This window comes from Camelus dromedarius, chromosome 5, assembly GCF_036321535.1.
Source record: "Camelus dromedarius isolate mCamDro1 chromosome 5, mCamDro1.pat, whole genome shotgun sequence".
NCBI classification, from domain to species: domain Eukaryota; kingdom Metazoa; phylum Chordata; class Mammalia; order Artiodactyla; family Camelidae; genus Camelus; species Camelus dromedarius.
The window spans coordinates 87947893-87961058 of NC_087440.1; positions in this window are offsets into that span (position 1 = coordinate 87947893).

Below are 13166 nucleotides of genomic sequence, written 5' to 3' on the forward strand. Positions count from 1 at the left end.
AACTCCGGGAGGTGGAGACACCAGCTGGCCACAAACCAGTGATCCTAGTGTCTGACCGCTGGGCCTCCACCAAGTTGACCGACTCAATCTTCTTGCTCAGAGACAGAGCTCCAGCTCATGGACCTGCCGCAGTTCACCGAGCACAGACGCAATGCTGCCACTTTTATCTGACTTGTTTCCTCTGGGCTTCAAAACACCCCTGACATCTGAGTGTGACAAAGTTCATCTCACAGATGAGAAAACATAGACTAAGGGCTTGTATCTCCTCAAAATTCATAGGTTGGGACCCTAACCCTCAGGGAGATGGTATTAGGAGGCAGGTCCTCTGGGAGGTGACTAGTCATGAGGGTGGGGCCTTCATGATGGGGCCAGTGTTCTTAAGAAAGAGTCCACACAGACCTCCCCTCCCCACTGCTTCCGTGCGACGTCCCAGGGGGAAGACGGCCGCCGCGAACCGGGAAGGGGTCCTCCCCAGTCTGTGCTGTGTGGCTCTGGCAGCCTGAACACACCGAAGTCCCGAGTCTCAGGCCGGGAGGACATGACCCAGGGCTGTCCAGGATGGGGAAGTGGTGGGTCAGGAGTTGTGCCTGCCCTGGAGTGGTTGACACTTTTTACTACATTCCTTTGTCTTCCTTCTTATACAGGAGCCAAAAAGAGGAAAACAAAAATAAAATTAAAAAAAAAATTCCAATGTGAGAGTCATAGACGGTCATAGGGAGGGAGAATTTGTTTCAAAGACGAGAAACCTGGGCCTTGGGAGGAGAAAAAGCTTGACTGGTGTTTGGAGGCCACACCAGGGGGCTAGCCTCCCGCCCTGGTGTCACTACACCCGTCTGCGGGATCTTCCCCAGGCCAGTGCTGTCGTGGGAAGCGGGCTGCAGTTTCAGGTTCCCAGTCCTTCACCGTGCAGCACGTGTGAGCGCGCACACACACACACACACACACTCACAATCGCACACCCGGTGAGCAGGAGGAGGCGTCGGGTTGATTTCACTGCATCTAACCTTTGTAAGGCTGTTATTTCAGTCTGCCGGCCGCTGGTTGCCCAGAGTCAACCCCTAGTTTCACTGTCTGCAGAGAGCCAGGGTCTGGTTTCATGCAGGGCTCCCCGCGCCACTCACCTGGGGAAGCGCATCAGTCAAGCCCAGTGTTCTGGGCGCCCCGGTGGGATCCGGGGGCAGGCTCGCCCCCTCCTCTTTCATTACACCTTGATGAGCAGTAAGAAGGCAGGCTGCTCTGTGATGAGATGTTTATAAGGTGGTATCTCCGCACATGGTCCTCTCTCCCGAATTCACCTGTGTAGTGAAAAAAAAAACACAACACTGTGACCTCCCTCTATTTGTCTTGTTGGCCTCACCCCCTTTCCACTCCTTGCCATCTTTCCTGACAGCACTGTGGTTTTCCTATAACTCCCTAATTGAGACCCGCTGTTTTTCAGCTTTGGTGCCATTCCTCATCTGTTTGCTCTGCTTGGAAAGTCATCCTCTAACTTTTAAGACAACTCGAGGATCCCCTCTCTGCCCTCATCTGCCACCTAGGCTCTCCATTGCTCACCATACTCGAGCCACACTGGCCCTACTGTATGTCCCTTGAGCACACCAAACCTGAACTCCTCTTAGGCCTTCTACTAAACCACTCTTCAGCAAATGTTTTGAACATGGAGCTCCTTATCACTCAGTTCCTAGCCTGGTCTCCACCTCCTTGGAGATGTCTTCCACGAGCATCCATGTAAATAGTCCCTGCCCTCCCCACCCCCAGTCCACCACTCTCCATCCTATCACCCTGGTTTATTTCATTCACAGTGCTTGTCACTACCTGAAAAGATCATGTTTATTTTTCTGCTTATTTGTCACTTAACCCTTCCAATATGAGTGTGGCCTTTGACTGGCTTTGATCTGCTTTATCTGGTGTTCAGTACCCTGATGGTCCTTGGCGTAAAACAGAAGCTCAATCAACATTTCCTGAATGAATGGAAGAGCAAGCGAATAAAAACGTGGGTGAGAAAATCAAGAGAGTGGGGACAGGACATCGGTTAGGGGGCTGTGGCCGTCCGTCACCTTGGGGGGAGGTGACACTGGTCTGAGAGGGTGGTCACCGGATCAATTGGATGTGATAGTATGTTTCAGTTCCAAAGGCAAGGACGGATCTGATCACAGGTCCAAGATCAGCACTGAGCCACTGAGCGCACAGACTCCCTGGGCTTGAGGGAGAGTTCTAGGGCGTCAGCTCTGTGGGTGAGGAAAGGGGACCGTGGGTGGGTCCCAGTTCTCTTTGTTTGAAGAATAGATGCATTTCTGGGTGTGATCAGATTGGCAACTGGAAATACAGACTGGAGTTGAGGAAAGAAGTTTGGGGCTAAGAGGAGTCATTTGGAAGCTATTCATTCATTCACTTGTGATCTGACACTTAACTAAGATCCAACCATGAGCTAAAAATTTCCTGAGAGAGGCACCGGAACAGCAAAGAGAATAACTGTGACCCTGCCCCCGAGGAGCTGACAGTTCCATTGGTCCTTCTCCCTGAAGATGCCTTTGCCTATCTTCAGATGAGATTTCCAAAGATTTGGGTAGAGCTGACACGGAGCAGGAAGTTTGCCATCTACTCTAGGCAACTCGCTCAACTAGGGGCAGCAAGAGAAGTAGGAATTGGAAAAAAGATGGCAAAAAACAAACAGGAGAGTTTACTGTCACAGAAGACAGGCAAAACCCACTGATGGGAGGAGATCCCTTTTGTCCGTGAGTGGCTGCACTGGATTGGATGCCATGCAAAGCTGGAGGCTCACATAACTGATGTCCTTCAAGAGAGACAGCCCGACACGCGTGTGCCGCTGCCCGCAGGGTCACTCCTGCTTCTAAAATGATACCAACACTTATAAATGCCTCCCTCCATCCATCCCTGAGCTAGAACGCGAGACAGAGAAGGGAAGGGTGCCAGGTCTTTGCTGTCACAATGGCCACATTTTGGCAGGTCAGAGGCTGTTCTCCTATATACAATAACCAAGACATGGAAACAACCTGAATGTCCATCGATGGATGACTGGATAAGGAAGCTGTGGTATATTTATACAATGGAATACTACTCAGCCATAAAAAAGAATAAAATAATGCCATTTGCAGCAACATGGGTGGACCTGGAGATTGTCATTCTAAGTGAAGTAAGCCAGAAAGAGAAGGACAAATACGATATGATATCACTCATATGTGGAATCTGAAAAAAGGATATATAGGAGACACTAATGAATTTGTCTACAAAACAGAAACAGACTCACAGACATAGTAAACAATGTTATGGTTACTGGGAGTGGGGGAAGGGGGTGGGAAAGTATAAATTGAGAAAATTTACTACTATATATAACTACTATCACTACTTGCAAAAATTGCAAAAAGTTGCAAAAATTAATTACTATATATAAAAATAGGTAAAAACCCAAATTTCTTCTGTATAGCACAGGGAAGTATATTCAATAGCTTATAGTAACCTTTAATGAGAAAGAATATGAAAATGAATGTATATATGTATATGTATGACTGAACAGAAATTGACACATTATAACTGACTACGCTTCAATTAAAAAAAAAAAAAGAAAGAAGCTGTGCTCATTTGCAGTTCCAGCTGAAATCTTGAGTCTGCTAGCCTGACAACATCCTGACACACTTGGCACCCATGTGATCCTGTATTCTCTCTGCTTAAATTCTGTGAATTAATTCATGAAAAGATCTTGAACCAATGTCTGGTATACAGGAAACTCTAAAAAATATTATTACGCTGTCCCTTACTATTATTCCCTGCCAATGAACTCTACAGCTCTCTCTGAGATTTTTGTAAGTTCTCCAAGATGCTCAAGCAAAGTCCAGTGGTCAAGCCACACTGAGGAACCCGCTTGCCGGAAGGACCTCTTCACAATCCCAATGCAAGGCTCTGATAAGTCCTGGCACACAGAAAACTTTCAGCCAGTGTGGTCCACACTTGTTTGGTGTTTGTTTAAAAAATATATATATATATATATGTATATATATATATATAATATGACTATTGACCTCATGCAGATGTAGGGTTTTATGTGTCTGGCAATTTTATTTCTCTTTTTACTCCAATGAGCTTTTTCCTGAACTCTGCATGGATAGGGCATCACTCATTTGTCTTTCAATGCCAGAGGAGGGGAGGGAAATGCTCATTTCATTAGCAAGAGTGACAATTACACATGCCCCCTGTACAGCTTTCCAGATCTCCTAAACACTTTCAAACACACTTGCAGCAATCATGTGAGGTTAGAATTAAATGTCCCACCTCACTGTCGATGGAATTGTGGCTCAGAGAGGTTGCATAATTTGCCCAAAGCCACAGAACTAGAAAGTGATTGTAGGAGGCACACGCCTGAGTTGTTTCAGTTCATGAACTATGTTCTTTCTAACATTTCCAGGTGCCTCTAAAATTAGGAATTCCGGGTAATTTGTCACTTGTGAGCCAGGTTATTTAATCTATTTAGACATGAAAATAAATCCCAACCCACGTTCTGTGTAATGGAAGTAAATCGCGGTGTGGCCCGCTGAGGGGACTGTGGGTGGTGAGTGGAGCGTAAGGGCTGTGTTTGCCAGCCCTGATGTGAGCAGTGGTCTGGGCGTAGGTGCTAGAAGTTTCTTGATTGGAAAGAGAAGAAGGTACCGGAGCTTCAACAGTTGGGCTCTTTGCCTCTCACTGAAAAGAGCAGCACTGCATCCGAGTCTGCTGGGGTTTCACAAAGCTCAGGTAGAGGCGAGGTTTGCAGCACAACCCAAAGGAGAAAAATTAAGTGAACTAAACCCTTTCTTTGAGAGCTGGCTTCCGCGTGAAGATTGCTGCTTGGCGGTCTGTTGGCACCTCTCCTGTCAGCGGTGCCAGGATTTCGCCTGACCCCCCAGCACCGGCCCTGCCCTGCGTCTCAGAGCTGCCCCGGCGGGGACCCGCACAGAACACAAAGCATGCGTCCTCGTGCTCTCAGCCCACGGCCCCCTAAAAATAACTTCTTGCTCTCTGAGTCTTGGGAAGAAAATCGCTTGGTTCGCTTGAGGCACTTGGGGTTGCTTTGCTCTTTGTGGTCGTGCTGTTGTTGTGTTTTGCTCATTGAAAAGAGAAAGTTAACATTTGTTCCTCTGAACAAGTCTCCTCTCCATCTGGAATCAATGGGGGGGCCCTCAGCAGATCACCCCTGAGGACTGGCTGATGTTTATAAGACCTTAATCCTGGGGGGACAGGCTGGCTTAGGAGGCTGGTAATGGGATAAGAAACCTCTCCTCTCCAGGGCACCAGCTGGAACCCAGCCCAGGCTCCTAATGACGGGAAGTTTCCAGCTCTCGGAGGCTCCCCCTGTGAAAGGCGGTGGTGGGCTGAGTCCAGGGTGGCTTCTGCTCCATCCCCCACCCAACTCCTGTTTCAGATCCAATGTCAAGGATTTCTCCCCAAGGTCAAGGAGGCCCTGGGACTCGAGAATAAGCTAACCATTGTAATTTTGGCACGGATGGGATGCAGGGGATGGGGCACGCATTTCTCCATCAGTCCAAGGGAACTACTGTGTGCCAAGAGCTGTGCTAGGACTGAGGACACATCATTCCATTTACCCCTCAGAGGCGCCCTCTGAAGATGGCAGTGGTACCTGGCCGATGCAGGTGGGAAGGACCAGAGAGGAGGAGCAACTTGCCCAAAGTTAAGCAAGTAGAATGCCTTTCTGATACCACAAACTGTGGTCCTCTCACTGCTGACCAACGGCACTGAGTCTCCTCAAATGTTGAATGGTCTCGTCTGGAAGCATCCTGCCCAGGGTGGGATGGGACACACACACACACACACACACACACACACACACACACACACACACAGCTATCATCAGTAGCAGCATTCAAACTGTATCACAAAATATAATCACAGAATGATTTGGGGTTCACAGCTTACAGCACAGGGTAGCAATTTCTTTTCCCCTGAAAAAGGCCAGAAAATGCTAAGTAGCTTCTGCTTTGTTGGTCTTCCCACCTCTGACACAACAGCTTAACTTTGCCCTTAGAGCATGGAAGCAGATATAGACTGTACAGAAAAGAAAGGGTCTTTCCGCCTTCTAATAAATTGTATTTACAAAAACAGGTGAAGGGGTGGACTTGGCCTAGGGGCCATAGCTTGTCAATGTTTGACTTAGAGAAATCTTTCTCCTATTAGAATAAACGAGGGAAGGCTTCCTGGAGGAGGTGCCATTTAACGTAGGCCTCAATGAACAGGTAGAATTTGAAGTATGGAATTAGGAGAAGGAGTGGGAGTTACGAGAAAAAAAAAAAAAAAAAGAAGAAGAGAGAGAGACTAGGGTGAGTGAAGGCCTGGGGTAGAGGGTGACTCTGGAGATGGAGAAAGTTCCAGGGGGAAATTAGGGGCAGTGGGGAGGAGAACCCTGCAGAGGCGACAGGCGCAGTGGAGGTGTGGTCAGACGAAGGGCAAGGCCAGCTCGGGAAGAAGCTGATTGCCAGCCAGAGGGGCTCTACACACGGTCTACAGTCTCCACCAGTTTTATATGTATGTATTCCAAATCCACCTGGAAAAGAAGTTAGAAATCGAATCTCCAATGATTTGAAGTTGATTTAGGATGAAGGAAAGAAAAATACACTCTATAGAGCCAAAGGGGAACCCGTACCTCCTGAATCAGGTGAGCCTCAAGGGCCTGGCTGTAGAGATGGGAGAGGAAGGTACAGTGGAGAGAGCCATGGAGAGCACAGAAAGTATGCCAAAGCTAAGATCAGCCCAACTCTGGTGAAAAAAATACACCTCTAGCTGTGTGACCTCAGTCCAGTTACTTAACCTCTCTGTGTTTCAGCTTCATCCCCTCTAACTCTGGGTGAATGGTATGTACCATTCAAGGATGTGGTGAGGATGACAGGAGGTGGTACCTATGACACATGTGACCCCTGGCAGAGGCACAGCAGGATGATTACAAGGCACAGGGAGACTCTCTTGCCCGAGATCAAGGGGTGTGCCTCCCTCAGAGCAGCACAGTGGAACTGCTCCCCTGGCTGCGAGGTCAGAACTGTCTACCTTCAAGTGGGGGGGACAGGGATGAGGGAGCTGGCAGGAGGGCACTTGAGTTTTACTTGGGAAACTGAGAGGAGAGGGGGTTGCTCGTCTGCACCACCTCTGCTCTCGGCACATCAGCTCCTTGCTGTGTCTTAAACACCCCCGGCCCTGCCGCCCCTGACCAGGTACATCACCTTTTCCAACTTTCCTTTCTCCTTTCCTCAGCAATCTTCCAGAGCCCGTGCTAAAGGCTGCCTTTTTGTTGAAAAGTCTCCTGCATGTCACCTCTGTCAATCACGATGGTCACACTCCAACGTCACCGTTGGTTTATGATCGATGACTGTGAGTCTGTCCATAAAACCCATGTTTCTCAAGAGCAGGTTTTAGTTACCTTTGTGAAAAGAGCCACCGGCATCTCCATGTTCTGTGCGGATTAGGTGCCGGGGACGGCACGGATGGGAGGACGGCCGAACATAAAGGTAAAACGGCCACCATTTCTCGGTCGCCCAGCACGACCCTGGCATCATGCTCAGAGTTCTATGTGGCTTAATATTTACAACACCCATACGACGCCCCTTCAGTAGGTACCACTTTCCTCATTGACAAGAGGGGAAACTGAGGCTCGAGGTGCCAGAACATCACGAAACCTGTGCTCCGATCTGCCTGCCTTTAGAACAGAAGTCTCCACACTAACACACACAAGCAAACATGTCCCTTGGCGCTGTGCCCAGTCTGAGGGGCCATTCTGAGCAGTATCCTTGGAGTTCACTGTGGCAACCCTGTGACTTCAGGCACCCTTAAATGCACATAGAGGCAAAGTGACCTGGTGGAGCTGAATTCCTCCTGCACCTGAGGACGCACGTTCCCGATAATGACAAATGTGGAAGTGGAGACATCTTCCAAAAGCGCACATTTGAATGGGATGGAAACAATAGTGTCATCCTTGAACCAAGGGGTGGGCAGAGTGACTGCTGCAAGCGTCTGGTTTTTATCCTTCCCTGGAGTCGTCTCAAAGCTGTGTTTGTACAAAAGGGCGAGATGTGGCTTACTGTGTGCTGCCCAGCAAGCGGTGCAGAGGAGGCCAGGGAGGCGCTACCTGCGGGGACAGAGGCTTTCTGGAGAGAGACATCGAGCCTTCGTGATGAAAAACTGTGCTGGGTAGAGCCCAGGCTCCCCAGAAATACCCCTGTCCCAGCCCCTGGAACCCATGAATATGTTACCTTTGGTGGAAAGGGGACTCCGCAGGTGTAATTCAGTTAAAGATGGAGAGATTATTTTAGATTATCTGGTTGGGCCCTAAATGGAATTACAAGGATCCTTAAAATCAGTGAACCTTTCCCAGCTGAGTTCAGAGTCAAGGGGGGAAGTGACTGCAAAAGTCTCAGAAGGATGAAACGTTTCTGGCTTTGCAGAGAGGAAGGGGCCCATGCACCAAGGAGTATGAGAGGCGTTTATAAACAGAAAAAGGCAAGGAAACGTATTTGCACCCGGAGCCTCCCGAAAGGAACAACCCTGCTGACCCCTTGATTTGTAGCTCAGTGAGACTAGGCTGGACTTCTGCCCTACAGCCCTGTGAGGTCGCACCTTTGCGTCCTCTTCACTCTCATCTCAACACTTCTCTACCCCTTTCTTTGTTGCACCCCTTTGTCATGAATTCTGTCTCTGTTATTATTGGCTTCCTACCTTATTGGATTGGAAAACATAGCCTGATAACTTCCCAAGGCGGTCCAAGGAAGTTCTAATTTCAGTCTCCTACATGTCTGAAAATACCTTTATTTTATCTTCACATTTGATTAAGAGTTTGATTGGAAGTCATTTTCTCCCACAATAAGAAATGCGTTGCTTCTCTGTCTTCTAGTTTCCAGTATCACCATTGAAAAACCCAGTTTCTTATCATTCACACCTTTATTTTTGTCCTGTGGATGCACAGGATGTTCTATGTCTCCCGTGTGTTCTGAAGTTCCATGCTGGTGTGCCTTGATGTGGATGGTTTTGTATTCACTGCCACTTTGGGCAGATGGAAGAGCTTTCAAATGGAAACCTATGTGTTTCATTTCTAAGAAATTTTCTTGTATTATATCATGAAAAACATTCTCTTATTTTCTGTTTTCTATTCCTGGAGCTCATATGGGCTAAATATCGGGTTTCTTAGATTTATCTCCTTACTTTTATTACCACAATTTCTGTACATCTGACTTTTTGTTCTTTTTCCTGAAGATTTTCCTAAACTTATTTTCTAACCCTCTTATTGGATTTTTTTCTGCCGTTGCACTTTTTAAACTCAAAGAGTTCCTTCTTATTCTATGAATACCATTTCATCGTGTTCTAATATTTCTCAGATATAATGTTTTCTTTTCTTTCCCTCAGGATAGTAACTATAGTTATTTGCAGTTTTATTCTGATCAGTGAAGCCTCTATTTCCATTGAGTTTTTTTTTTTTTTTTGTTTTGTTTTGTTTTTTTGGTGACTATGTTCTATGCTAAGTGTTTTCATCTAAGGTCTGGAAATACTTGGTTGTCGATTCTGATTTGAGAACCAGTGACTAAGCATCTAAGAGGAAACATCAGATGCTTGGATAGGGTCTGTGCACCACTGAGCAGTGCTTGAAGGAAAGACCCAAGGGATAAGGGCCTGCAGTCTTTTCCCTTGACTCTGTTCGTTTCTCCTGAGAGGATGCCCAAGGATGACGTCTGGCTGTCAGTGCTGGGGGTCAAGTGTCAGAACAGGAGGTTATTTTTCAAAGACCTCTGATCAAGATTCCTGAGCTTTCTGAGGCTTGTTACATTTATACTGAGACAACCACCTAGTGTTCTGTTTGTTTCCCATGTGAAGCTTCTATTCCCAACACCTTACTTTAGGACACTTGTACTCTATTCAACAAGTGTGTCTTCAAATCTTTGTAAGGGTTCCAAAAGGCAAGTGGTATTTCCTTGGCAACAATCTCCTGCACCAAGGAGGAGGAGACTGGGGTACTGAGGCCGTAAGTATGTGCCAGAATTTATACTATGCAGTGTGCCTGCATTCTACCTCATTTTGTTCTTCGAACCACCTATGGGAATTCTCATCATCCCAGTCAGATGAAGAAGCCAAGGCCATGCGACCACATGGTAAGTCACCCATTCAGGGCAGCATGGCTCCTCGATATCCAAACCAAGTTCCAAAGGAAGGTCTGGCTGATTTCCTCTGCTCCTGGCTTTCCCATTATTCTATGCTCTATCCTTGTTACCACAGCACATTTGCCTGAGATGTGTTGGTTGCTTGACTACATCCACACTCGGAGCTAAGAACCACACTAATCACCACTGTTTTATAGCTGGGAAAACCTTCTCTCACCTGGAGATGTGATACAACTTGATTAAGACCATGTCACTCATTATGAAAGAATTAGAATTTAAACCCTGACGTCTGGGCTCCACAAGCTGCAATCTGCACTCTTTATCACTGGGCCAGAAGACGTCTTCTCTCTTTCTTCTGTTTACTTAAAAGTCTGATATGCTGGTTGTTCAAAGAATAAAGTTCAAACTCCTTGGCAAGACACGCAGAGTTCTGTACCTCCAGCCCCTGCACATCTCTTGCTGCACTTTCCTACACATTATAAACCCATCAAACTTTTTGCAGACCCAGGAACCCAGCTCATTTTCTCTTTTTATAGGTTCTGCTTATGTCAGAGCCTTTAGAGCACCCAGCTCACCCACACCTCCCAGGCTTCCTTAGCATCGTTGACTGAGCTCTCAGGACTTCTCAGTAAGAATGTCAGCTCTCCCGGGAAGACTGCTATGGCCCATCCTGGCTCCAACTTCAGACTCAACCTAACATGAATTAGAGGCTCTCATTAGGCTCCTGGGGAGTCCAGCATGTGCCTCTTCCTGTACACACATGTCCTTTCTCAGTTCTCTATAACAGACTGTCCATGACTTCATGGTATAAAGTCGAGAGCCATCTGGTCAACCTCCATTTTCATCACTCTAAACACAGACTCTGGCACTTAGAAAGAACTTTAAAATATCTGTAGAAAAAAAGAAAGGCGAAAGAGAGAGAGGGAGAGAGCGCAAGAGGAAAGACAAGAAGAGGAAAAAAAAGCAGAAATGTGAGCTGCAGTTGCCTGGCAAATCTGAGTCCTTTTTATATTCATGTTAACACGCATATAAATACTGGGAATTCCCATTGCTAAATTCAAGTTTGCAAAGCTTTGGTCTTTCATAAGATTACGTCATTTAAGAGGAAATCACTACATTTTTTAAAGAGGGGCCAGACCAAATACCGAGAAGTGTATAATGGGAGAGAAAGTAATAAAATCCAGAAAGCAATTGCCGCTAACGTAACGTTCGCCTCCCCACAGCACACACGTGCCAGAGAGGCTCTGCTTTTGCTGAATCTGCAGTAGCTGAAATCATTAATTAAAACCATTTCCAAATCTGCATTGACCAGGATGATGAAGTCAGTAAGATTAAAACATGTTCACTGGTCTTTTATAAGAATTCTAAAATAATAATAAAATAATAATCCATCAAATGGAAGAAGAAAGCACAGGCAGATACATCCTTCTAACCACTAAGGAAACTTTAGACTGAGGACCTGAAAAAAAAAAAAAAGAAAGAAAGGAAAAAGAGAGCTTCCAAAGTGGCTGAACCAGTCCATCATGGTCTGTTCAGGAAAACAAATAAGAAGGCGTTCCTCATAATATGGTCTAGGTGATCTCTGCAAAGCATGCTGTGTGAAATGTTTTCAGGCTTTATTTAACGTCAGGCTGTTGTCCTCCTTCCAAAGTTGAACATTTGCTAGAAGAATAGATAGTCCTGGCAGTTTGTCCTGAGATGGGCCCACCCCTTTCAAGCCAGGTTGGAGGAGGTTAAGGTGACACCAGCCAAAGACATGGTAGAATGAGTAAAGGACATTTTCCCACAAGTTGGGAAAAAAAAAAAAAAAAAAAAAAAAACAGAACCAGTCCAGAGGTGGATGTCCTGCTACCACTGGGGCTCCTGCTGTGGCTCCCGGCTGAGGTCTGTGGCAAGTCTTAGTCCTTGTCACTGTCTTGAAGTCTTGAAATCTTCGCCATCAGGCACTTCCTGTGTTTAACTTGTTCACACACCGTGATGTGCTGTGGTCCTCTCTGGCCCCTTGACAAACTCCTTCCTGGAGGGGAAATGGAAAAGCAGGCAGGGTTTCAGGTTTATGTAAAGCCCTGCTGTGAAAACCTAACATTTGATGCTTCTGGTTCCATGAAAGAGTGTTTGAAGTAGATTCCAGGTACTGCAAATTTAAAAAAAAATCTGATTTTCCTTCTCGTGGAGGAAGGAGAGGGGGGTGATGGCAGGAGGCTGACTTGTGTCTGTGTGTCTAACATTGTAAGAAATCTTGAAGTTTTGATAGACTTAATCCCTACCACAGGAGTGTAGAAAATAGATGAGCTAAGGTGCCAACAAAAACCAGGACCACACCAGGAAAGGCGCTGGCTTTCAAGTGGCTACCCGCCAAGTCCTGCCTGGCAAAACCCCAGCTAATGAATGAATGCACAATATCCCCACCTATCAAGCTGGACCTGGCTTTGCCCCAGTCCTGGCGAGGTCTGAGGTGACCATCACCTTTGAATGCGTTGCCTTTCACGGTGGAGCATCTATGCCCCTCAGAAGATACGCGTGCAAAGAGGAGCTTTTGCAGAAGACCATTTGCGCATGTGCAAATGCACTTGTCTGCTTTAGGGGCCCTTCTCTCTGTGTACGTCTGTGTGTGTGTGTGTGTGTGTGTGTGTGTGTGTGTGTGTGTGTGTGTGTGTGTGTGTCAGGACTTCTCTCCTATCAAAGTTTCTTTATGAATTATGACAACTTACAGATCTTTCTTTGTCTTCTCCTCGGTGCTGCCGTTCAGGCCAATTTTCGTCTTGCATGTGATTTTAATACAAGCTCTTGTAATATGATTACATTAACTGTTGAGCAACGTTGCCTCAGCAGAACCAAACCTCAGAGCTTTTTTAAACTGCAGTGGGGATGCCCAGGCTCCATCTACGGCGTTCGCTGCCCATCAAAGAGCCTCGACCAGCCAGGCTGGGTTTTGAGCTGTGTGTGATTCGGGCGCCGGGTGTGACAGTGCAGGAGAGGAGGACGTGGTGGGTGGGGCCGGTGGTGTGCTTTTTTTTTTTTTTT